This window comes from Colius striatus, chromosome 3 (genome assembly GCF_028858725.1).
Source record: "Colius striatus isolate bColStr4 chromosome 3, bColStr4.1.hap1, whole genome shotgun sequence".
NCBI lineage: Eukaryota > Metazoa > Chordata > Aves > Coliiformes > Coliidae > Colius > Colius striatus.
In genome coordinates, this window is record NC_084761.1 from 95695735 (window position 1) to 95720421 (window position 24687).

Genomic DNA, 24687 nt, shown 5'->3' on the forward strand with positions numbered 1-24687 from the left:
AAGGTCAGAATTTACATCATAATACAAGCAAAATAGTGTTGAACTAATTACATAGTCCAATATTTGATGTCTGCAAGGCACAAGGCAGTGAAATGGAAGGACAACCATAAGATTCATAAGACACTGCTGGCAGGATTCAAATTGACCTCAGACTCAAAGATCAGGTGTTGAACCCTTGGCAAAACAAATGCTTCTCCTGACATTAGTGGTGTAGGATTAGGTCCATTGATATGTTATCTATTTATTAGTGTTCATTAGCTATGTAAAGTCTACTTTGAAGCCTCTTGCTCATACTCTATTGTGCTTAATTACTTCTCTCCTTCTGAGGAATTAAAGAATCACAGAAAAACATCTCTAGCATCAAGTCTAACCCTTAACCCATTAATAAACCATGTCCCTAAGCACCATATCTACTCTTTATTTAAATACCTTCAGGGATAATGATTACACTATTGCCCTGGGCAGCTTGTTCCAGGGCTTGACAACCCTTTCAGTGAAGAATTTTTTCTCAGTTTAGAATCTAAGTCTCCTCTGGCACAACTTGAGGCCCTTTCCTCTCGTCCTGTCACTTATAACAGGGATTATTATTATTATTATTATGTAACTTGAGAGCATTAACGAATAGACTGAATTAACTGAGAAAGAGAGGAGCCAACAGCCTGATAAAACATAATGAACCAGTAGAGACCAGAAACTAAGAACTGAAGATTCTCTCCATGCAATAGCAGTACTTTAACCTTTCTCGATGTCTTGTTCCTCATTTCATCCAATTCATTAGTCCCCAGTTTTCAAGATCACAACACATTGGTATTGGAAAAGCAGTTCCCAGGACTATTCTTTCTTTAAAGAAAACAAGGACTCTAGAAAAAGTTGACATCAGATATGGCTTTGACAAAATATGTTTTTATTTTCAAAGGTAAACAGTTGCATGGGCCCAGCTCCTTTTGTCTTGCAAACTAGATGAGGTAGCCCATCAACTAGTGGAAAACTGTGAACTTATAAGCAAAAGGCAAAAAATTCTGACCTCCAAAACACTTGTCAAAGATTTAGCTCCCTTTGGCCTCACAGGTCAAATCTAGAATCATTTCTAATGAAGTTAATGAGGTTTTTAAAAATCTCACCTTTAGTCGTCATGATCCCTTGTATTTCTTGCTTTACAGAGTAGAACAATGTGTAGGTTACTCATCTCAGTCCAACATGATTATTATCACAGGAGCACTGACATGAGAAAATTGTGTAGACTCAGTTTTTCAAACCTTAGCTTAATGCTCCTTCCATTACACAAGTAAGTGTATTATGCAAAACAAATTCTAAGCTCTCTTTGGTTCCTTAGCACCACGAGGACATTTTTTTGGTCTTTTCTAACCAAAATAATTCTATTATTCTACAATTCTATGATTTCTGAATGGGGAGGTACTCAGCACAGGTAGTTCACTCTCTTTTCACTCCTTTGCCTAGTTTTTATGTTAGGAATAAACACAAGTAGGTAGCTTTGAATAAATGAACATAGGTGGTATATCTATGTACAGGTACTGTATTTGAATCATAGAATGGTAGGGGTTGGAAGGGACCTTTAGAGATCGTCTAGTCCAACCCCCCTGCAGAAGCAGGTTCACCTAGATCAGATCACCTGCTTTCTTTCATTTCACACAAATTGAAACTATTGTGGAAAAAAAAAAGTGATTACTTCAGGTGCACAAAAGTGGTTTATTGAACAGGAGAAGGTGATAATGTTGGTGTATTGATAAGAAATCAATGATCCCTGCTGAAAAATTTACTAAGTCACATTCTTCAGTAGCTACTTCTGTCCTACATTAGAAAACCTGTGTTGAGTATAGCTAACAAAAGAGGTGAAGAAAACAGGTGACTAGGAAAGAATTATTAAATATCCTCTCAGCTTTCTTGATTTCAGATGGAGTTCTGTATTTATTACACAATACAGATTTTCTATCATTTGCACAACAAAACCTGCAACACTTCTGCAATGCCTGCAAAACCTCTGCTGAAGATTTTTTAAAATGTTACATGATTCAGTTAAATTGAAAGGATGCTAATGATTTACTCTCTTTTTCTATGGAGACATCTATACCTATCTGATAAATATTTTCCTTTAGCCTAAATTAATTCAATTCAAAATGTTATGGAGACATAAATAATTCAGTCTAATTTTCAAAGACATTGGAAAAACAGAGTCTTTGCTATAACTGTTACAACCTTACTGAAAATGCTAATTGCTATATTTAGATTTAAGAGCAAATGTCTGGTTTTTTAATGGATTAGGAAGCATGTTAAACTCTATAATATCAATGGAGACAGTCTAATTAACCTTATGTGCTTATTCCTCTGTGTTTTGATTTCATTAGACTCATTTTGACACAGAGTAATTTGAAATCAGACAAAAATTGTTCTACGTGGTGTTACTTTTCCAATTAATCTTATAGATATTCACACGTGTCATTGGAATTACGGTTCCACTTATGATTTAAGTAGTAGTAGCTGAAGAAAGTCACATGTTCTTTGAGGAGTAGGTTGTGGGAATATCTGAGCCAAGTAATTCTACCAAAGACAGCTAGAACCTGAACCAACAAACCAGATTTTAGAAAGCTGCCAGGGGAACAGAAACAAGATCTTCCATAGTTTGGATACAAAAGCTTTTTCACTGGTGTTCAGGACTGTATGACAGCATGTATATTCCCTACCTGAAGGGGAAAAGGAAATGAGTAAAAAGTAAGAGTCTCAATATGGCACTGTTCCAGTCAGGGTTTATAGGACCCTGGTCACTTAACCTTAACACTCTTCAAGAAGAGTCATGGTGTGTGACCGTGAAAAGCATCTTCCCTTAAGTGAGATGCCTTATACATGCTGCACCTTTCTCTGAAACAATATTTCAGAGAAAAAAACCTCAAAACTTATATTTAACTACAGACTGAAATAGTAAACTTTACCTGCTTCATAGTCTATGCTAACTTTTCAGATTCTTTTCACATTAGTTTTATCTGAAGCTGTGTTTAGCTGCTGTATATTCAGTACAAGCCCATATGAACTGTAAGTATCCTTGGCATAGAATAAATGGTTCTCTTGTGTTTCATCCTGTTCAGTATCTGCTTATGCACCATTAGACTTTGCCACCTCTAACAAGTTTAGGCTCCCAGATTCTAGCATACATACACCACACAACATGGGGACTGTACTATCTTGACATCCTTCAGCTAAAAATCAGCATTTTCCTATACCTTTTAACTGTGTCTTTCCTTGATGACAAAGCAAGTTGGAGAAAATCTATTCATTTTTTTAATTAATCCAGTGTTCCATTCATTGAGTCACAGTGATTTGTTAATTATTGTGTTGATAAAATGCTTTTTGTTTGAATAGCATTTTTCAAAGAAATTAACCAAAAGCACACACATGAAACAAGTTAATTTATGTACCATTTTGGTTTCCTAGGACATCAGGAAAACTTAAAGTGTTGCTACACTATTAGTACTGAATGCATTTCTGACAAGGCCTTGTTTAACAGAAGGTCAAATTCCATTTGGTCTTTGAAACATATTTATGTTTCCTTGTTACAGCTTTTATAACAACACCTCCCTCATGATCCTGAAATCATTCTGATTGAAGCACTGATAATATCCCTTTGTAACCATCTCATTACTATTTCTGTTGAAAAAAGATGGAAGTTATTAGTTTATTTTCTTTAAGGGTTGCAATACAATGATCATCCTTTTGCATTTAAACCCATTTAAAATAAAAATATGTATTTCTCCAAAATATTAGAAGGTCTGCTTGCAAATTTTTGGCCTGATCCTGCTCACATTAACACCAGTCTTAGAGTGTCTTGCAGGCAGCTTTTTCTACTTTTGCCATTCTTACATTTGCTGCTCTGTATCCCACCTGTATTTCAGATATCTCAAAGTGATAATTAGCTGTACTGGTCAGTCTCACCTGTAGATGGACCACAAGTCATATAAATGGCTGTGGAATAATCTAAGTATTTTAAAAATCCTAAGAAACAGGTCACTGCTGAAGAAGGTCAATCTACCTTTGGACAGTAGCAATAGAAGGAAACAATCTGAGTGAAAGACCTTTCTGCCTTTCATGCAGGATGGACTCCTTTGTACTCAGATTATGTGAGAGAAGGCAACTCCTGCCAACGAGATTAAGTTGTCAATGTGAATGAATGTAAAACCTCAGGTTTCACTTTCTACCTATTTACATACTACATAAAATTTAATGATTAACAAATTAGACAAATCATGTGCAAATCAATGCAAATTGTTGGTTCACACACACAACGTAAACTTCGTTTTTCATGTTGAGATGTAGCCAGTTCTTAGTTAACAAGCATATGGATTTCAGATCTGGGGTAAATGAGTTTCTCCATCATAAGCCAAATTTTCCTTTCTTTTCCACCTTCCTTCACTCCACACCCCTTCCTCCACTTGGCACAAAAGCCTGGTGGCTTCCCATTCAATCCACATAATTCAGTCAATACTTGCCTTACGCCAGACTTCATGTAGGCAGGTAATAAATTCTAGAGTCATTAAATTAGGCTATGCTTTCTCTAATTTATGCTCTTTCATTATAGTTTTGTGGTCACTTACAATAATTAGAAATGTTTGGTTTATTAACAGAAGATATATAGACTTTGCAATGCCTCTCAAAATTATCAAAGTATTTATAGATCTTTACAACTTTTATTTTCTTGATTTTTGTGTTATATCATATGTAACTACTCTGAACTGAGCTGACAAAAGCCTTTTAAGATCATCCTCATAATAAAAAAAAACATTGCATTGCCTGCTTCTCCAGTGCCACTTTTTATTTCAAAGGCGATCTCCCTTTTCTCCAGGAGAGATTACATATAATCAGAATCAAAGAATTGGGTAATAATTGTGTCTGTAAGTGACCTCTGAATGTCTGTTTTGCAAACTCTTGCTCAAAACTGGAGAACCTAAAAAATAAATCAAATTCCTTGGGAAATTGTGCAAGTGAGTTAGGAAAATCTGTGGAGTGATTCTGCTGCTTCTTTACTGGAACTGTGCTCCTGTGCATAAGCACTGTGATGTGCCAAAAAAAAGAATAGCCAGTCAGAGTTGACATGGCTGAAACTCGTGGCCTTTACCTCTTGGTCTGTCCTTGTGCAACCTCAAGAAGAGCCTATTTCCTCTCTATGAACCCATACCCAGTGGAAGAAAAGGTTACTATAACTGCCTTTGCAACTTATCGTCTCTCATTCACAAGCATCCTGTACTCCAGTCCCAGTACAAGAGACAGTTTCTTAGCCTTAGGGCTAAGGTTTTCCACAGACCCCCTCAGTAGCAGCTAAAATAGGCTACTGTCCATTGGTGTGCTACTGCCAATGATCTGCGATGTTTGAATAATAACCTTCTTATACACTTATCAACACATTTTTGTTCCCTCTCAGCAAATCTGTATAATAGAGACCTTCCTTAAAGGCCCAGGTAGAGAAAAGGGCAGCTGGAAATCTCCAAGTGTTTCTTGCCCTCAGACTGGCTTTGAAGTGTTTCCGACAGGGAAGATCAAAATAGACAAACCAGGAGAACATGCCCACTGGCAACAGCCAATCCTTAAAACCTTGGTGTATTTCTCAGAAAATCCCACACAATATATATGTGATATGTGCAGCAAAAGTTGAACTCTATCCATTGTTGAAGTCACAGCATACATTTAAACTGCTTCAGGCTGGATCATCTGACTGGTCATGAATGATTTCAATCCAAATTAGATGTGAATAACAAAAACAGTCAAAGAAATATGTCTTCTCTGACATGACCCTTAATCACTGCAAGAACAGAGATACTAGCCTTGATGTGCTGCTGAATTTTATATGAGAGATCCTATTGATCATGGATTCAAACAACTGGAGAGCCTTTATTTTCTTCCCTTCATTTAGTACCTATAGAATTTAAGGTATGATCAAGAAAGAGGAGAACATTGTATAGGTTGCATTCATAATTTCCTGTTCCCTGCTAAATATGAAGCTCTTACGTTTCCTTTTTGTATAAGAAAGAAGTATTCTTATAACCAGGGCTGAAGTTAAAGTCATTTAAGTTTCCATTGTCATGCTTGTGTAGCCTCACTCTACCCTGATGAGGCCTCATCTGGAGTACTGTGTCCAGTTCCAGGCTCCTCAGTTCAAGAGGGACAGGGAACTGTTGGAGAGAGTTCAGCACAGAGCCACCAAGATGATCAGGGGACTGGAGCATCTTCGTTATGAGGAAAGGCTGGGGGAACTGGGGCTGTTTAGTCTGGAGGAGACTGAGGGGGGATCATATTAATATTTATAAATAATCTAAATGGTGGGTGTCAGGAGGTTGAGGCAGCGCTTTTTTCTGTTGTATCTAGCAACAGGACAAGGGGTAATGGGATGAAGCCAGAACACAAAAAGTTCCACTTAAACGTAATAAAAAGCTATTTCACTGTTGAGGTGAGCGAGCAGTGGCACAGGCTGCCCAGGGAGAATGTGGAGGCTCCTTCCTTGGAGGTCTTCAAGACCCACCTGGACATGTTCCTATGTGACCTGATCTAGGTGGACCTGCTTCTTCAGAGGGGTTGGACTGGATGATCTCTAAAGGTCCCTTCCAACCCTACCATTCTATGATTCTATGACAGAGTTAAGTTTCTGCAGATAATTCTGACGACAACATTTTGTTGACCATTTCTTGTGTAATTTCTACAATCTAAATAAATGAAGTGTATAGAATTTTTAAAAAAATAGTTTAGAGGATTCCAGCCCTAAGTTTTAGGCTTTACTCGGGAAGATGTTTTATTGTTCTATAGCAGTACTGGCACTCTTCTACAATATGTTAGAACTCTCTTCTCCCATCTAACTTGTTCTTTCCTTTGCTCCTTACCTTGCTGCCCAAAGAAATTAATTTGGTTATGTCCATGGTTTTGCATGTACAAAACATCACATACCAGTGAGTATTTTCTGACCTTCTGCTTCTTTCAGAATTCTGTTTATTATTCTGCAGCTTCAAACAATCAGGTACTATTCATATTTTTTTAGACTTCACAATCATCCATCTGATGTGTTAAATGTTTTAAGAGGCTTAGCCAAGAAATGTAGAGCAAGCTGAAATTTGCAGTAAGCAGTTATCATCTGAATCTCTACAAATAATTACAGACCTGTGTCATAAACTCTACAGATAGTCAAGGAGACTGGTTCCAGCTATATCCCAAAATTCAGTATTCCTGCTAACATTTACAACACTAAAAGCTAAATGCTTTGGAAAGAGTATGTGGCTATAGGGTCTGAAAAATGATAGCTGGTTGTAAACTGGTAGAAATAACCTCAGTGGTGTCCTGACTCTTAAATCATATCCTGAATTAGCTTCACAGAAAGCTTGTTAGCAAGTCAAGGTCTAGGTTCAGGTCACCATGTGGATGTAACCTATATTCCAGGTCCTGGAGGTCACAAAGGAAAGGCACATAACAGTTAATGATTTTAACGATAGTTAAAAAATATTTGATAGTTCATTGGAAAATGACCTAGGAGTTACTTGTAGCTTCAAGTGCTTAAGTCACTTTTGAAAGCCTATCATTCTGGGGATATCCACTTTTGGAAACACCTCAGTCCTTTGGGTTTAGGAATTAACCTACATAGGGACTGTAGTGGCAGTTATTCATACCTCAGCCAGAAGAGTTCTTCATTTACAGGCTGGCACATGAGATTTTTGCCCCTGTTGCAGTATGAAACAGAAACTCATCAAACAAAGTGTCTACAAGCCACTTGCTTTGAATCTAAAAATAAGTTGTGCACTTTATTTCCCTCGTGATCAAACCAAGAAGGAGGTGTTTTTCTTAGGAAGTGTACCATCATGAACATTGTATTTTTTCACCTCAGAAACCATATGGATGCACAGAGCAAGTGAAAAAGTGGGCTTTATTCCCTTCTTCCTTCTTTTCCTTCCCTTCAGCTAGCTTATTGTTAAACCTCTTAAGTCTAGGCATTGTGTAAAGAAAGGTTGAGCACTTAACTATATCCACATAGTGCATACAGCAGTACCCAGGTCTGGCTCTAACATTTCTATTGAATCAAAATAAGCTGACATAAGCTGGGCAATAGAATGACTGGTTTTGTCCTGTCATGGCTTTTAAACTGCTGTCGAGCTCTAGTTGCTATCAGACTGAAGTTTAACAAAATAAGGCTAAGAAATGCACCCGGAACAACTCTCACAGGCTTTGAATGAATGTTATTTTTCTCTGGCAAACTTACGTTTTTCTTTTATGTGTTCATTCTATGCACTTTATCTGCTTCCAGGATTGCTTCTTTGTAAAGATGAAGACAAGTATGATACTGCTGTAAGCAATAGTTCCTTTGGGAGGATCTATCAGGCAAAGCCACTGCTTTCTCAGCTTCTGCAGAAAATTCGTTCTGAATATATATCTCACATTAAACACATTTGCTTATTTTTTAAGTGTGCCTCTCTCTCTCCAAGCAAATATAGCTCAGATATAGAGTCTTGGATCTGAAGAAGAGAGAACCATGATCAGATTTACCAGGACATGGTGATTTTGAGTGCAGCTTCCACTACAAATTAGTTGCTTTTCCTTCATAGCTGCTCTTTAAATCTTTTCCACATGCATTACTTCCAGACAGTTTTTCAATCAAGTAGTTATCTGTGCAGGGCATCTGAATACTATCCTTCCCTCCATATGGTATTCATTAACTGTTGGGAACCAGTACAATGTCTGAACACAAAAAACCTTGCACCCCAAGACTCCAACACGTGCCATTCTCTTGCCATTGGAGGTGTAGCAAATCGTTTGATTCTTTTCTGCAGTCTGCCAACTCTTCCAGGAAAGGAGTAGAAAAATTAGCTTTAGCTTATGCCTCTAGTGACAGTAGAAACTCTCAACAAGCAAAGGCATGAAACAAATCTGGGAAACAACTATTGGAATTATAGGAACATTTAGGTTGCAAAAGACCTTTAAGATCAAATCCAACCACCGATCTTGCACTGCCAAGACCACCATTACACCGTCTTCCTCGGTACCTCATCTACAAGTGTTACAAACACCTCCAGGGATGGTGAATCTACCACTTCCCTGAAAAGCCTGTTCCAGGACTTGATGATCCTTTCAGTGAGGAACTTTATCCTAACCTCCAAACTTAATCTCCCCTAGTGCCACTTGAGGCCATTTCACATTGTATTTTCACTTCTTACTTGGGAGAAGAGACTAACCCCCACCCTAACACAACCTACAGGGAGTTGTAGAGAGAAAGAAAGTCTCCCCTCAGCCTCCTATTTTCCTGACTAAACAACCTCATTTCTCTCAGCCACTCACCACCAGACTTGTTCACAAGAACTTTCACCAGCGGCATTGCCTTTCTTTGGGCATGATCCAGCATATCAGTGTGCCTCTGGTTGTGAGGGGCCCAAAACTGAACGCAGTATTTGAGGTAGGGCCATACCAGTGCCATGTACAGGCTAACAATAATTTTCCTACTTCTGATAGTCACACTATTTCTAATCTAAGCCTAGATGCTATTGTCCTTCTTGGTTAGATGGTAGGTTAGGAAGTTGGACAAATATTTTGGCTGCAAAAAAAAAGTTCCACTTAAACATAAGGAAAAAGTATTTTACTGAAAGGGTGAGGGAATCTTAGTACAGGCTGCACAGGGAAGATGTAGAGACTCCTTTTCTGGAGGTTTTCAAAATCCATCTGGATGTGTTCCTGTGTGACCTGATCTAGTGGAACCTGGCAGGGGGATTGGACTGGATGATTTCTAGAGGTGTCTTCTAACCCCTACCATTCTGTGAATCCACAATATGAGCCCTCGACAAAGTAAGTCCATGATAAAACAGGCTGGTGCCTTGACTAGATAAAGTCAAAAAAGACTTGGGTATCTCAGCAGAGAAGTTGAACATAGGTTAATGTGTGCCTTAACCATAGCAATGGTAAATTGCACAGTTAACTACATTTGAAAGAGTTTGACCGGTCAATTAAGGGAATTTTTTTTCTCCTCTTCCCAGCATTTAGAAGAAAGTGTCTGCAGCACTTTGTGCAGCTTTGTGCTTTTGTCCCAGTGTAAGGCATGGAGAATCTGAAGAGTAACACAGAAATGCTGAGAGCTTGTTTAGCCTGGACGAGAGATAACTTTATTAAAGTAGTCTTTATCTAAAAGAAGGAAAATTCAAGACTACTGATCACAGTAAAAGCACAAGTGATAATAGTAAAATTGCATACAAGGTGCACAGGTAGAGAAAGATTTTCCTAGTGTGACTGGTTAAGTACCAGAACAGTTCCAAAGGAGTCATTTCAGTCTTCATCCTTGGGGATTTTCAAGGCTCAGCTGGATGGAATCCTGAGGAATATGCTCTGACTTTGAAGTTAGTTCTGGTCTTTGAGCAGTAGATTGGACTACAGACCTCTTAAGGTCCCTCACAACTTAAGTTTTATATAGTCTGTACTCTAATAATACAAAAGTGCCAACCAATAGTGGGGTTGAGTATGTACAAGGTAAATCCACATAAGCATATAGAACATCTTTAGGCTTTTGCTGAACTCTGTAGATGGTTCTTGCTCACTGCCTTCAACAGAAAAGGTGGACTGAGATACAGGCCAGTGTCTGCAGGTGGTAGCATTTGATTGTGCTGTCGTTTAGCAGAAAGCAGGAGCTGATAGCATTGATTTAGGGCTTGTGATTTTAAATAACTGACAATCCAGACTGAGGCTGTGGATGGATGTTTCCTATTGCAGTCAAATCAAAGCAAATAATACACTTAAGGGGCCATGCAACCTGTTTTGGTTATCATCATATCAGTATAAGGTTTCTATTTCTGACAAACATTACTTATATTTCAACGCATTTTTTTTGTCTCAGCTTTCCATATGCCAGCTGCTATCAAAATATACAGCTTGGAGTTAAGTGGAAAGAAAATTAGAACTATTTTTCTAGTCTCTGATCTTCAAGAGCTCAAAGACACTATAATCTGTGATAAATGTCCAGATCTATGTACGACTCCACAACCTCCAAGGATCATCTGATCACTGGAGAACAGCAGTCTCAACTCTACAGCAAAATCAGTCCATACCTCTGTCATGCATTCCTTCAGTCATTCATAACTCATCTAAAACAGAAGTCTTCAGGCTGGGATTAAGATTCTCCCATTTCTTATAAAAGTTAAATGTATCATCCATTTTTGAGAGATAACAAGTTGTTCTGTAGTGTAAATGGGCAGTGTTAAAAAGTTAAAAATACAAAAAGAACAATGTATACTCTTATAGAAAGTGGCACTGGGGAAACATTTGGCAGAGAAGCAATCTTCAACATCATTATTCAGGCCCTGTACTTGAAATTACAGATTAAGTACATATCAGTCATCCCATGAAGATACAAATGTAGAATGGGATTGGAAAGAACCTTTAATCATCACCTAGTCCACGCCCCCTGTCATGGGCAGAAATATCTTCCACTAGACCAGGTTGCTCAAAGCAACATTCAACCTGAACCTTGAACATTGCCAAAGATGAAGAACTTTTCAGGTAACCCATTCCCATTGACTGTATAGGCAACATAAAAAGCACATTTTGCAACCTAAAACAAGACAAAAACCTACTTAATCTCTAATTCTTTTCAAAGTACTACGAAAAAGCATTTTGCAATTTCAGTAGCCAACCTATCTCTAAGATTTGTTTACATTCTCCTCTCACAAAGATTTTCCTTTATAGAATTTGTGCGGCAACATGTTCTAAAAGCATCTCATCCCAAATCAACACTTAGTGGATTATTTAACAACTCCAGGTCAGCATCCCATGAATAAGGGCAAAATTCAGTTAATTTCAAAGAAAACATGCTGTTTTCATTAGAGTCATACAACAGCTGACAAACTATGTTTTGGAAAATACAGGATTATGTTTGCTGTATGCAGCAGAATGTCCAAAGAGTCACTTTTGAAGGTGATAATGCATAGTATAAATGATTAATCTGAGAAGTTACATGAGCACATAATCACATATGGTCTTTAAAGTTTCATAAGAATGAGCAAGAATTGCTCCTAAACGGCTGTTTAAAGCCAATTTCAGGTCATAAGAAAGAAAGCATCCATCCAATACACTTTCATTTCATCTAAAGCCAAGCTCCAGGGAGCATGAACAAACACAAAAAGCAGAAAGTGCTGAAACTATTACTGTTTTAAAAAAGAAAATACTTTTTGCATTAGCAGAAAGGATATTATTCTGGAGTTCTCTTGACCTATTATGGAAAATGGTTTCTGAAAATTCAGGTAAGTGGTAGGTAGTCTAGTGGGCATAGTGCTAGGGAAAAGAAATTGCTGGCTGTAATTAGCAATATAAATGCAGATTTCAACAGGTGAGTGACAAGCAATTGCCCAAGTTAGATGTACTTTCGGTCTTAAATGCAGATAGTAATATGAGACTATGAGACAGCTACAGCATATTAATGTAAAAAGCTACTCAAGAAGTTAAGATGAAGGTTAAAGCCTACTTTGAGCATGTACACTTCAGTGTCAAATTCATTGATGGATACAGATAGAAGAACAGTTTACCCATACAATAGCTTCACAGTTCCTGATCTCATATGTAGGAAAAAGCATTAGTGCCAAGCTCATGCTAATAGATTGCAGAGAAACAACAGCAAAGCAAAAGATGATCTGCTTTGCTGAGAGACTCAGGTTTTGATACCAGTGGGAAATTTATTTTAGACAGGTTTATACCATGCAGTCAATAAACCACCCAGTTTGCAAGACCGTGCATATGTGAGCTCACAATGAAAGTTTGGCCAACAAATCAGTTGTGCCATTGAGTTTGTCACTGGCTTCCCATTCATTACCCTTTTCCTTCCTCTCTGCGGTAGCACTCACATTACACATTATATCTCCTCTTTCCTACAAGGGATAACCCAGATCACTCCAGTTTTCTTCAGAGGAGATATTTCTAGGCTCCTAAAAAATTCTTATTGCTTTCCTCAGCTGATCCACACTAGTGTTGAATACATCTACCTAAGTGTAGAATTTTGAACATTTCTCTGACAAATCCAAACTCTTTTTTTTTTTTCCATACCATATCTCTAATCTGACAGGATGATTCTGAATTCTCAATGTGTCCTCCCATGTACTTGCAGTTTCCCCCAGCTTGGCGCAGCTTGATATTCAATAACAAAGTTTCTATTCCATCATCTGGATTTTAATGAAAAGATTTAATAGCACCACGCTAGGACATATCCCTGAAGAGTCTCACTTGATTCATGCTTCCATTTCTATTTGTGACTCATGCTAAATACTCTGAAAACAGATCATTAACCAGCTTTGCAACCCGCCTTCCCCAACAGTCATTTTATATGTACTAGGGAGTCACAAGTTTGTTTTTTATTTTCATAGAATTAGAGGATAGTTTGAGTTTGAAGGGACCTTCACAGGTCACCTAATCCAACCCCTCTGAAGTCAGCAGGGACATCTCCAAGTAGATAAGGTTCCTCAGAGCCCCATTTAACCTGACTTTGAATGTTTCCAGCAATGGGGCATCTACCACCTCTCTGGGCAACCTTTACCAGTGTTTCATATCATCCTCATTGTAAACAATTTTCTTTGTTATATTAAGTCTGAATCTACCTTCTTTTATTTTAAAACCATTATCCCTCATCCTGTTGCAACAAGCCCTGCTAAAAAATTATTATTATTATTATTTCCCTTGGGTACATGTCCTGGAAGAGGATATTATTATAAATAATGGTGGTGGATGGCATCAGTTTTGGTGGTGGTCTGGAACACGCTTTTTTATGAGAATGATTTGTATGAAATATTGTTGATTCTTCCTGCTGATACTTCCTTTAGAAGATAAAAACCTCTGAGAATGAGACATACAGCAGTTGGAGATCAAACCCAGCCAATTCAAAAATTTATATATATTTTTTGTATATATTTGTATGTATTTTCTCTCTCGCGGAAGAAAAATCTACTGTTGCAAATGCTAGCTGATGTAATTGCAGTTTTCCTTCCCAGAAGGACTGATAGAGAATACCATTAAACTTTTAAGCCTTTTCCTTCTCTATCTGTCAATAGTATTTTCTCTTCTCCAAGTTGCAGATCAACAGCTTCATAGATTTTTTTTTCCTTTTACTGGTAACAAATCTCTCCAGAAAGTTTCCTGTTACCACACACAAAAGCCATAAAATGCCTCTCCTGTTGGCTTGGGCTTTTCCTAGTCTACCCTTCTGATCTCTTCTGAATCAACAAGACTAGTTTCCAGTTTATTTTTTTTTAATTGTACATATGAACTCTTCTTTAGCTTCATCATGTAATTAAGTTAATCTCAGCTGTATTTTCTGTTCTTCCACCGCTTTAGGCAGCTTGTACTCACATTTGTAATAAAGCTAATGCCAGAAACTGAAGGGAGAGACTCGAGAAGTCTCTGCTAAGGATCAGAGTAGCAAATTTTTCACACCAGACAGTGAAAAACAATATTAATAGACTACAAATTACCATTGTGGAACAATCCTTTTCCAATAATGATGATTACTCAGACTAATTATGTAGAGACAGAAGAACTTCATATTCCTGAGGGATAAATGGCTAGCAGGTTACAAACTCTGCCTTAAATTTAGGCACATTATTTCCCCGCCTCTGCTTTTATTTTTTCCTCTTTTTAAAGGCTTTGAAGCAATTAAAACAGTTTAAATGAACTGATTCAATCAGTCTTTTCTGGACAAATTGACACAGTGCTAGTATTAATGACATATGTGTATTTACACAGGTAAATACATAAGCCTCAACACAAAATGCCTTCTGACCTCATATTTCTGTGGGCTAAAATACCTGATGGTTTTCTCAAATACTACCTCTCCCCTCCCTAAAATATATCTTTATGTAGGTTTTATATTTACCCTTATCCTATTACATTGACCCAGACAAATGGGGGCATCTAAATGGCCTCACATCAGAAACAAAATCCAAGATAACAGTTGCTAATTCACTGGTCTCTCCTTAGATCTACAGATTTTCAATATAGTTACAGCTGACCTTGAAACTTTCTCTCAGATTTGTGGCCTAGGAGATAATGGCAGAATTACTGATAGACTAACAAGTGTTTTGGGATATGAATCTTTGTTGAGTTTACTCCCACTAGCAGTATATCATTCTGTATCTGAAGTATTACTTATTCTAGTACTCTTACCTCTGTCAGCACTATGAGTAGTTATCTCCCTCCATATCATTAAGGGAGAAAAATCCTGTAGAGTGGCAGGAAACAATTTACACTTTGAAATAAGGGGAAAAAAAAAAGAAAGATAACACAATTTGAGTGCAAGCCATAAGCTGTGTTGCAGTGACAAAAGACTGTAGTCTCTGACTGAAAACAAGAGTACTGTGACTTTATTACAAGAGATTAAAACTCTATATCTTAAAGTGCTCTGAAAATGTGTATGTGGAAGGAAAAATTCCCACACAAACACCCTGATGGTTTGAGTGTATCTCTCTAAATAAATCAAGAAGAATATTGATTACCTTGTTAATTTTCTCAGATACAGAAGAAAAAGGGTAAAAAATATTTTCAAGCTTTAATGTATGAAATCACATTATTTTAGTGGCAGGTGATCATGGAATCATAGTGATATGTAGGGATTGGAAGGGACCTTTACAGATCATCTATTCCAACCCCTCTGCCAAAACAGATCCACCTAGATCAGGTCACAGGAGAATATGTCCAGGTGGGTTTGAAAACCTCCTGAGAAGGAGCCTCCACATCCTCCCTGGGCAGCCTGGGCCAGGGCTCCCTCACTTCAACAGTCAAATAGCTTTTCCTTATGTTTAAATGGAACTTTTTGCAATGTATTCAACATTTTTTCAGATTTATCCCCTAAAATTCTCAGTCTCATATTCTCATGACAAAAGAACCCATTGACATTCAGTTCATCTATTGAGACCAGATCATCAAAAAGCACAGTGATTTATGTGAATCTGTGTCATCATATCAGCAGAACAAAAGAGAGCAAAAGAATATATATCATCTTTTTTTCTATTGTATCTAGTAACAGGACAAGGGGTAATGGGATGAAGCTGGAACACAAAAAGTTCCACTAAAATATAAGAAATAACCACTTTACTGTTGAGGTGAGGGATCATTAGAACAGGCTGTCCAGAGGGGTTGTGGAGGCTCCTTCTTTGGAGGTCTTCAAGACCCACCTGGACATGTTCATATGCAACTTGATCTAAGTGGACCTGCTTCTGCAGAGGATTGTATTAGAGAATTTCTAAAGGTCCCTTCCAATCCTACCATTCTATGATTCTATGATCTTTTTGTATCCTAGGAGTCAATTGCTTGCACCACAGCATCAAGTAGCAATGTATTAATGAGATACCCATTGGGGATCTCATTAATATTTACAAGGATCTAAATAGTGGATGTTAGGAGGTTGGGGTATCACTTTTTTCTATGGTATCTAGCAACAGGATAAGGGGTAATGGGGTTAAGCTTCCAACCCCTTCCAATTCCTACCATTCTATGATGCTGTGTATAGGGGTTTTTTTTTAACAATTGCCAACAGAACCTGAAGAAAAGTATTTATTAGAAAACCTTAGCAGTTTCCCTGTATTTCTGTATGTTTATAAGGTACTGAACCATGAGTTAGATGGGTCAGTTCTGGTGTTAAGAAGTTCTTTGGTGTTCATGGCCATCCAGACCTGGACAGCTCTGGTAGGAAAATATGGACAGATATCCAGTATTATCAATTCCTATATTAGTCCAAGGGAGGTATTTGCTATGACACTCAGACAGCACTGAGGAAAGCAATAGCTTTCCTACAGAAAGGTAAGAAAGCTCGTTGTTTCAGTGTTTTCATTAAACATGTCAAAATCTAAATAAATGCCTGTGTTGATTCCCAGTGATCTATGTCTCCTGGAAGAAAAGCAAACTTTTACTCAAATGATGTTAAACAATCCAAAATATCTTCTAAGCAAACAATTGGTGATGCTGTGAGACCTAAACAGAGGCACAAAGCTTCAAAACTAAGCCTCAAGCAAATTGCAGCTGTGTCCAAATAAATAGGTTGTACAGTGAAAGCTAAGTATCCAAAACTGAGAGTGAGTTCATCCAACTGTGAGTTTATTGGTACTGTGGTCATGTTACATCAGATTTAGGGATTGCACCATGTAAGTACGGCTTTCTCAGTATTTACCACTTGATTTAGCACAGGCTAATCCCTGCACATGGCATCCTGGCATGTTCCTAGCCAAAACCACAGTTTCCTTAAATTCACAGAGGTTGTACTTTTCATACTTCAGGGTATAGTAATGGCTCTGATCATACTTGAAATTATTTCAGTTGTTGAATATTAAGCTCTTCCGGTACAGTATGTCCAACAATCAATTGAGGAGACAAGATTGAAAAATGGCTTGGGGAAAAAAAAAACAGACCAATACATAGACAATATATTGCAAGTTACACATCAACATTAGCAGCCACGAGAATTTTAAAGCAGTCAGTTTTCACACGAGCCTAGATGAGTCAAGGGAATGTGCTTATAATCAATATATCTGTCTGATATGCTGCCAAAGATAGGTTTTAGACTTAAAGAACTTCTGAGAATTATTTGTAAGAATTTTACACTCAAGGTTTATTTTAAAACCTATAATATAATCTAAATACGGGGAAAAAAAGAGAAGAATATGCCAGCAGGCATTTCTCACACACATGATATTGTACTCATGATGTAATACTTTCTTTACTAGGCTAAATTTCAGAAAACCTGAATTCTACTTGTTCCTGCCATTCATTCTGTTACTGCAGTGAAATAAGTTTCCAAACATATCAAATTGCAAATTTTATCTATACCATAACAAATTTACCACTGGAGGTAAAGCAGACAATATTCTGCAGTCACAAAATATCTGCTTTGCCAGTGAACAGGTTGTTTAGTCAGGACCCAAGAGCCTCAAGCTTTACTTTTTGCTCTGCAGGGTGGCCTACGGCAATCACTTTGCCTCTTCCCACAAATTCCCTTTCCCACCTCTACAAAGGAAAATGATCTGCTTATAACAAGCACTGCAAGAGATCAAGATACTCTTTAACTTTACAAGTCACGTAGCCTGTGTACCTATTTGACTGACACTTACTCCCCGAAGTAAATATTCTTTTGTCATTAAGACAGACAATAACTTGAAAAAGGCACCATCACATGAATTTTGTTAATGTGGAACTTAGATTGTGTTCTTTGAAGATTGTTCGTAGTAGTACTTTTCCAGCTAGGGAATACAAATTATATGGCAATATCTTGACTGTAGTTAATGAAAAGCTCAAATATAGCACTTGCAGATTAGGCACTTTATGGAGAAGAAGGTCCATGACAATTATTGCTTAGCACTTAAATCACCTTTCCCTTGAAAAGGAAAAGCAGTCTAGCCAAACCCTACTAGAGAAAGTACCTGTTTTAGTCTCAGTCCCTAGGTCTCTCCTAGGATCATCTTCACATGTCTTTTGTGACTCATTGTCTATTATTCCACACTGTGCTCTCCTGCCAACTACTGCAACTAGAGACTGCAAAAGTACTACTCTTTACAGTTGACAGCATCAATGGCAATATTCAGGAGATAAATTCTGAGCCTCACAATATTGACAAGCACCTTCAATCACACAGAAGCAGCAGAGCATTTCCAGTAGCTGTTAGCACAGCTTTCCTCCTCTCACATATCACTTCTTGCCACTCCCTCAAAGCAAAAGCAGTTTGGTGACTGCAGGTCGACATCTGGAATTATCACCAGTTTGGGGGTAGAAAGAGTCTTAATCACATTAGTATTTATCATTTATCTGTCTTCTCTTTTTCAGTCTACTTGAGTGTCACCTGCTGATGTTCTGGAAAGGTAGATAAAATAGAGCAATTTGAACTCTACCTAATGAATTGTATTAATGCATAAAAGAACTGGTTTGTAGTGTGCTCTTTTAAATTTAAGGTTTTATTTTTTCCCCCCCGATAACTGCAATGATATTACAACAGTCTCTTTGTATCGAGGAAATGAAATTCAAACTCATAAAAAGAACTATATTTTTACTGGTCAACTAGAAAAGAACTGAATCTGTAATATTACAACCCTGGTGTGCTTCCACATTCACTGCCTATTTATTTCCCAAGAGTCTAAGACATTTTTGCTTTCATCAGTAAAAAAAGCAGCAGCTTCCTTTAATATCTTTCAGGTCATACAATGCCCATATGGAGGCCGTTACATGTTTTTCTACCATTGGTGTTTGGGGTGTTTTTGGAAGGTGCAGTGTGTGAAGAGGGAACAGCTTTTGAGGGAGAAGTGTATAACTGAGACTATATTCTCTAGCTGTCAATCAGAAACTCCCAGGTAACAAATTCTGCATTGAAGACACTCAATCTTAAATGGAGAGTTAATTACTGTGTTTATTTTTAAAGGAGGGGAAAAGGAAGGTTAAAAAAAGCACAGTTACTCCAACTTTCAGTAATTAAATATTGAACCATAGTATGATTTAATGTATCCTATTCTTATTTCAGCTTGGTCACATGCTTCTTCCAAGACTCATATGAAAACTGGTATATAATCATTAGCAATTTTATCTTCCTCTGTCAAAAACCATACTAGTCTCATCCCCATCAAGAATGATCTTTCTGTGATTCTTTCTGCATATGCAACTGACAACTGTCACGTTCTGGAATTTTAAACACCATAAAGGCTTAAACTGATACTGTATCTAATGGATTTGCAGACTTCTGCATTCACATTAATATTTAATGCTAATTACTGTTGTCAATACAGACCAAGTAAACAAATCATGGAATGCATTTGGATTTCTGAGTGAGGCTAACATTTCATAGCAATATCTTAAAGCTTCAATACATCCCAAGAAATTTTATCAGACTTGTACCATACAGCATAATGGAAATAAATGGTAAATGCATTAAAAATATAGCCCTGTACTGTTCTTTGAAAAACTGGCTTTATGATCACATTATGGCTTAGAATGGAACTTTGTACTTCAAATATTTTTAGTTTTCTGACTGCGTGTGTGAGTGCATTGATAAGATATTGAAACATCAAAATAAGATATAACTGAACAGCTTTCCTGGATGTGCAGCTATGCAAGTTGAAAAGATCAAAATCAGCAGCAGGAGTAAAGCAGCCAATAATCACAGTATATGAAGGTCTTATAGGAAGATTATTGTATTACCTCCAGTACAGAAGAGATACAGATCTGAGTTAAACTGATTCCAAATCCATTTTGACTTCAGAATAGTTTGGAAGGATTTATTTTTCTCCATTTTACTGTGACAGCTCATCTTTAAACACATATTGTAAACAACAGTTCTGGAGTGGCATAAAATACCAAGCAGTCCATTGTCATTTCCCTCAGTTGAATCAGGCCTGCCTAATTAAGTCTTTGTTAGAGGCACCTGTCATGGAAAACACTGTGATGTAAATAGAGCATCATCCTTCAGCAAGTCCCTGCAGCACCTGTCTGTCATGTTCTACCTGTGACTGGTAACTTTGGGTCATGGTCACACTTTTAAACAGAGAGTGTTGTCCAATACGAGATGCTCTGCTGTGGTAGACTCAGAGTGACCTGGATATTTATAGGAGGTGATAGTGATCAAAGATATAGCTGACCATTTAGAGCCAGCTCAAGGAAAGTTAAATAAATTAAACCCGTTTAAGAAAAAAACAAAACAAACAACAAACAGACCAAACAAAACTTAAAAACCCTAATCAAACCAAACATCCTTCCTGTCAAGAGTTGACATTGAAACATCTTGAAGGCTACATTCAAGCTCAGGTTGTACATGTCTCTGAGTAACCTGATCCAAAACCCACCCAGACACGTTCCTGTGAGATCTGATCTCGGTGGACAGGCTTTTGTAGAGGAGTTGGACTAGATGATCTCTACAGGTCCCTTCCAACCCCTAACATTCTGGGAGTCTATGATTCTATGTCTCTGCCTCTGGGTTGGACTAGATTAGTTGTAAAGGTCCTTCCTGACCCAAACCATTCTATGATTCTATACATGTTAACCGGCATTTCTTTGAAACTCCATGAAGCTTAATTAGGTTTCACCTTTCTCTTTCATATCACTTTTTACCTCACCTCAGTCTCCAAATCCTGCAATACAGATCAAGTGGTTGATGACTGACATGCCTTCAACTAGAGGAAGCTACGTCACGTACGTGTTACTGATCCACATATAGATTTTACCTACCAGCTCACCTTAAGAACACTTCAAGAGTTAAGTTTGCTTGCACTAAGTTTATTACTGTAAGATTGACTGCTGAGCTGAATGCATTACTGCAGTAGAAAAACAAGTGATCAAAACAGAACAGTGATTTTTCCCCTCTTCTTAAGAAACACTACAGTCTGCTAAAGCCATTCCTGCTAAAGTACTTCTTATCCTGAGAGGTTCACAAATAGCAGGTTTTATTCTGTACACTCACAAGTGGCAAGGTAGTTAGTTTTCAGATTTCATCTTTTCAGCAAGGTCATTTTCCCTAGTGATTCAGTACTTTGGCATTTCATTTTCTCTCTAAAAAGTGGGGAAACAATGTCTAGCGGGAGCACACAGACACTCAAATTTTTTGAAACAAGACAGAGAAGGATCAGATACTTTCTGTTTTGTCAAGGAAATGATAACACTAACTGGTTGCTTTATTTAGACATAGTGCAGACAGCTTGCAGTTTGTCCATTAGAACTCTGTTATTCTTAATTACACTGATTTTTGAAAGCTTTGATTAATTATGATACAGAGTAAAAGTGCCAAGCAGAAAGATGACTATGTCAGACAACAGGTACTAATTCTGAACAGTTTAGGTTAGTATTTTATGTCCTGTGATATACTAGAGACAAAGCTATCACTAGCAAGATTGTAGATGCTAAGGAACATTTATATTGATCCAAGACTGCAGAAGAGTAGAAATTCATTTATTCATTTTAATTGGAGGAAGTGAAGTAAAAGAATGAGATAAATAATAGACTTCTGGTTCAGACACTGGAATGAAAATACATCAGATTAAATAGGTGTATTTAATGTACAGATGGATGGTTTTTTTCTCCCTCATTGAAATGAAAAAAAAAAAACAATATTTTTTATGATTTTGGAAGATTCATTTGCCATATGGGGATTGCTTTGGTCTCTGTACTGAACTGCAAGCCTTAGGAGCCCACGTAAACAGTACAGACAGTCAGCCGCTTTGCATCTCTCCACCCCATTCCTGCTGAAACCCTCAGTGGCTTTCAGAGATTGGTGCTTGTACTTTCCAATATCTATGGCACTATTGTAGAAAATGATATGCTTTCCTGAGTTGCATAAGAAAAAAAAGCCCTGCATTCAATTCCCCAAATAGCCACAGAAGGTTTGCATGTCCTTGAAAGCATCACTTAAAGTAGGATTCATTGAAACTAACTGATAGTCAAGCTTTTCAATGGCTTTAGGAAGTCAACAGAGGAAAATTGAATTGCCCTCTGCAAGTGCTACTGTCTCTCCAGGAACCACAGATGGAAGCTAGATGACAAGGTTAGACAAGATGCACAAAGTTACAGAACCTGTGCCTCTCTGCTTCATTTTCTTCACCTTTAATTTGGTAGAGGTAGCGCTTCCTGAGGCTACTATATTAAGGCATATTCATTAACATTTCAACTCCCGCTTCTAATGACAAGTACAGGTGAAAGACTTAAGAGAGTGACACTCTGACTTCTTGGCTGGTTTTGCAGTGCTATTTGTGGCTTTTTAAATCTTACTATTGCAGCCATTCCCCTCTTCTCTCTGTATAGTGGGGTTTTTTTCAACGTGCTCGTAATATTTTGTATTCTTTTTCTCATTTACCTACATGTCCTTCTCTTTTGAGGCCACTACAGTGATCACTTTCTATTTAAATGATCCATAAAAATATATATTCTCAGGTTTTTTTCTACTGTTTATCAGATATTGATATCTTTTATTATATTTAGTTTTAGCATTGCTAGTTGAGTTTTAAACTGTAAACTGCAGTACTAGTTTCAAGATTGAAGTGTAAGTCTGTTTGAATTAGTTTTATATGACATTCTTCTTTGTCATCTATCCTGTTACCCCATCAACCTTCAGACAAAAGCTTAGTGAGAATAGACTGTAGTACTGTTAACTCGGGCTTCTAAATCTTTCCACTTGAATTTCAAGTCCTGATTAAATCTGAACTACTCCCCAACTTTTAAACTGCTAGCGGGAAGAAGGTCAACTAGGGAAGAAAAGAGCATCTCAAGAGAGCATACATCAGCAGTTTTGGGGGTCAGGCAATATAACACAAGAGACACAGAGAAAATTCAAGAGTCAGCTCATGATGTATTGCTTTCCTTACTGCCTTTGAAATGGGGCTCTATCACAAGCAGTACAGTGATATATTGACACTGTATCTTCCTCATCCACCCCACCAACTCCCCCCTCCAGATCTGACATGACTCTTGATGCAAAATAGATCTTACACTTTTTCTAAACTAGTCTCTGGTCACTGGGATGTCTCTAATGAGTTTAGGGAAAGTTTATCTCAAAGAGTTCAAGTTCAGAAATTCAGCTGTATGTCTCACATAACTTTAAGGCCAAGTAATCATGGGAAAAAAAAGAAGTGGTGTCTTGATGGGAATCACACCTCAAGACCTTGTAAGAAATTGTCTTCAAAGGAGGCATCCAAACTGCATGCTTTCCACCTGCCCCAGCAGCAAACATTAGAGGAGCACAATCAGCACATAACTGGGTATTCTTTAAAGGCTGCTCCTCAGACACCAATTACAGAGAAGTAAATGACTCATAGCAGTATCAATATGGGTAATCAAACCTAATAGCACTGAGAAAAAAACCCCATATCTCTAATAACCATCACTTGAAAAATCATACTCCCTATTTCAAGTCATAGTTATACACAGAGCTTTCCAATCTGACATTTAGTATTAAACTGAATTGCTGGTATTATAGATACTGTTTATATACAGAAACATCAGTACAGAGAGCCAAACAGTGGAACACACACACAGCCAGCAAGTTAACAGAAGTGATTCCAAAAGGTGCAAAGATATCTAAGTGAAAAAAGGACTGAGACTTCTCTGCAATTAGACCTTCCCCTCACTACACAGAATTTCCTTTACTGACCATAAATCTGTAAGCATCTTCTGAAAATAAAGAGGTCCAACCTCTCATCTACAGATTTAGCTATAGGAATAAATCCTACAGCTTAACTGTAAACATTGAATATCATTTCAAAAAGCAGTTGAATGAAAAACAAAACTATCAAAGCTTAATTATTTATATCTCTAGTAGTTGAATAACACAACTTACCTCTCCTTTGTCTTTCCTTGCACAGACTTTTCTTAGCCCATCACCCACCATCTTGCCTTCTCTTTTACTGGGGGACAGGCCTGCCCATGTTGATTGCTTGAGAAGCTATTTTTTCTGCTGGCTACCCCGTGGGTGTTACATACTGCAGCTATGTGTAATAGATTGCACCTGTTGTAACAAACAAGCCAACTTTCCATCCTTTTGGGAAATTTGTACAGTCTCTTTTGCTTTCTCTCCATAGGATAATGGGTTCATAAAACTGAAAGCATTGAAGGTTCATAAAACTGAAAGCACTGAAGGATTCCAGGTCCTTGAGAGTACTGAATTAGAAATTCTCCAATGACTGTGGAAGAGGCAGAAAATGAGCTTTTCCTGATGGCAATGATCTTTAAATTACTGCC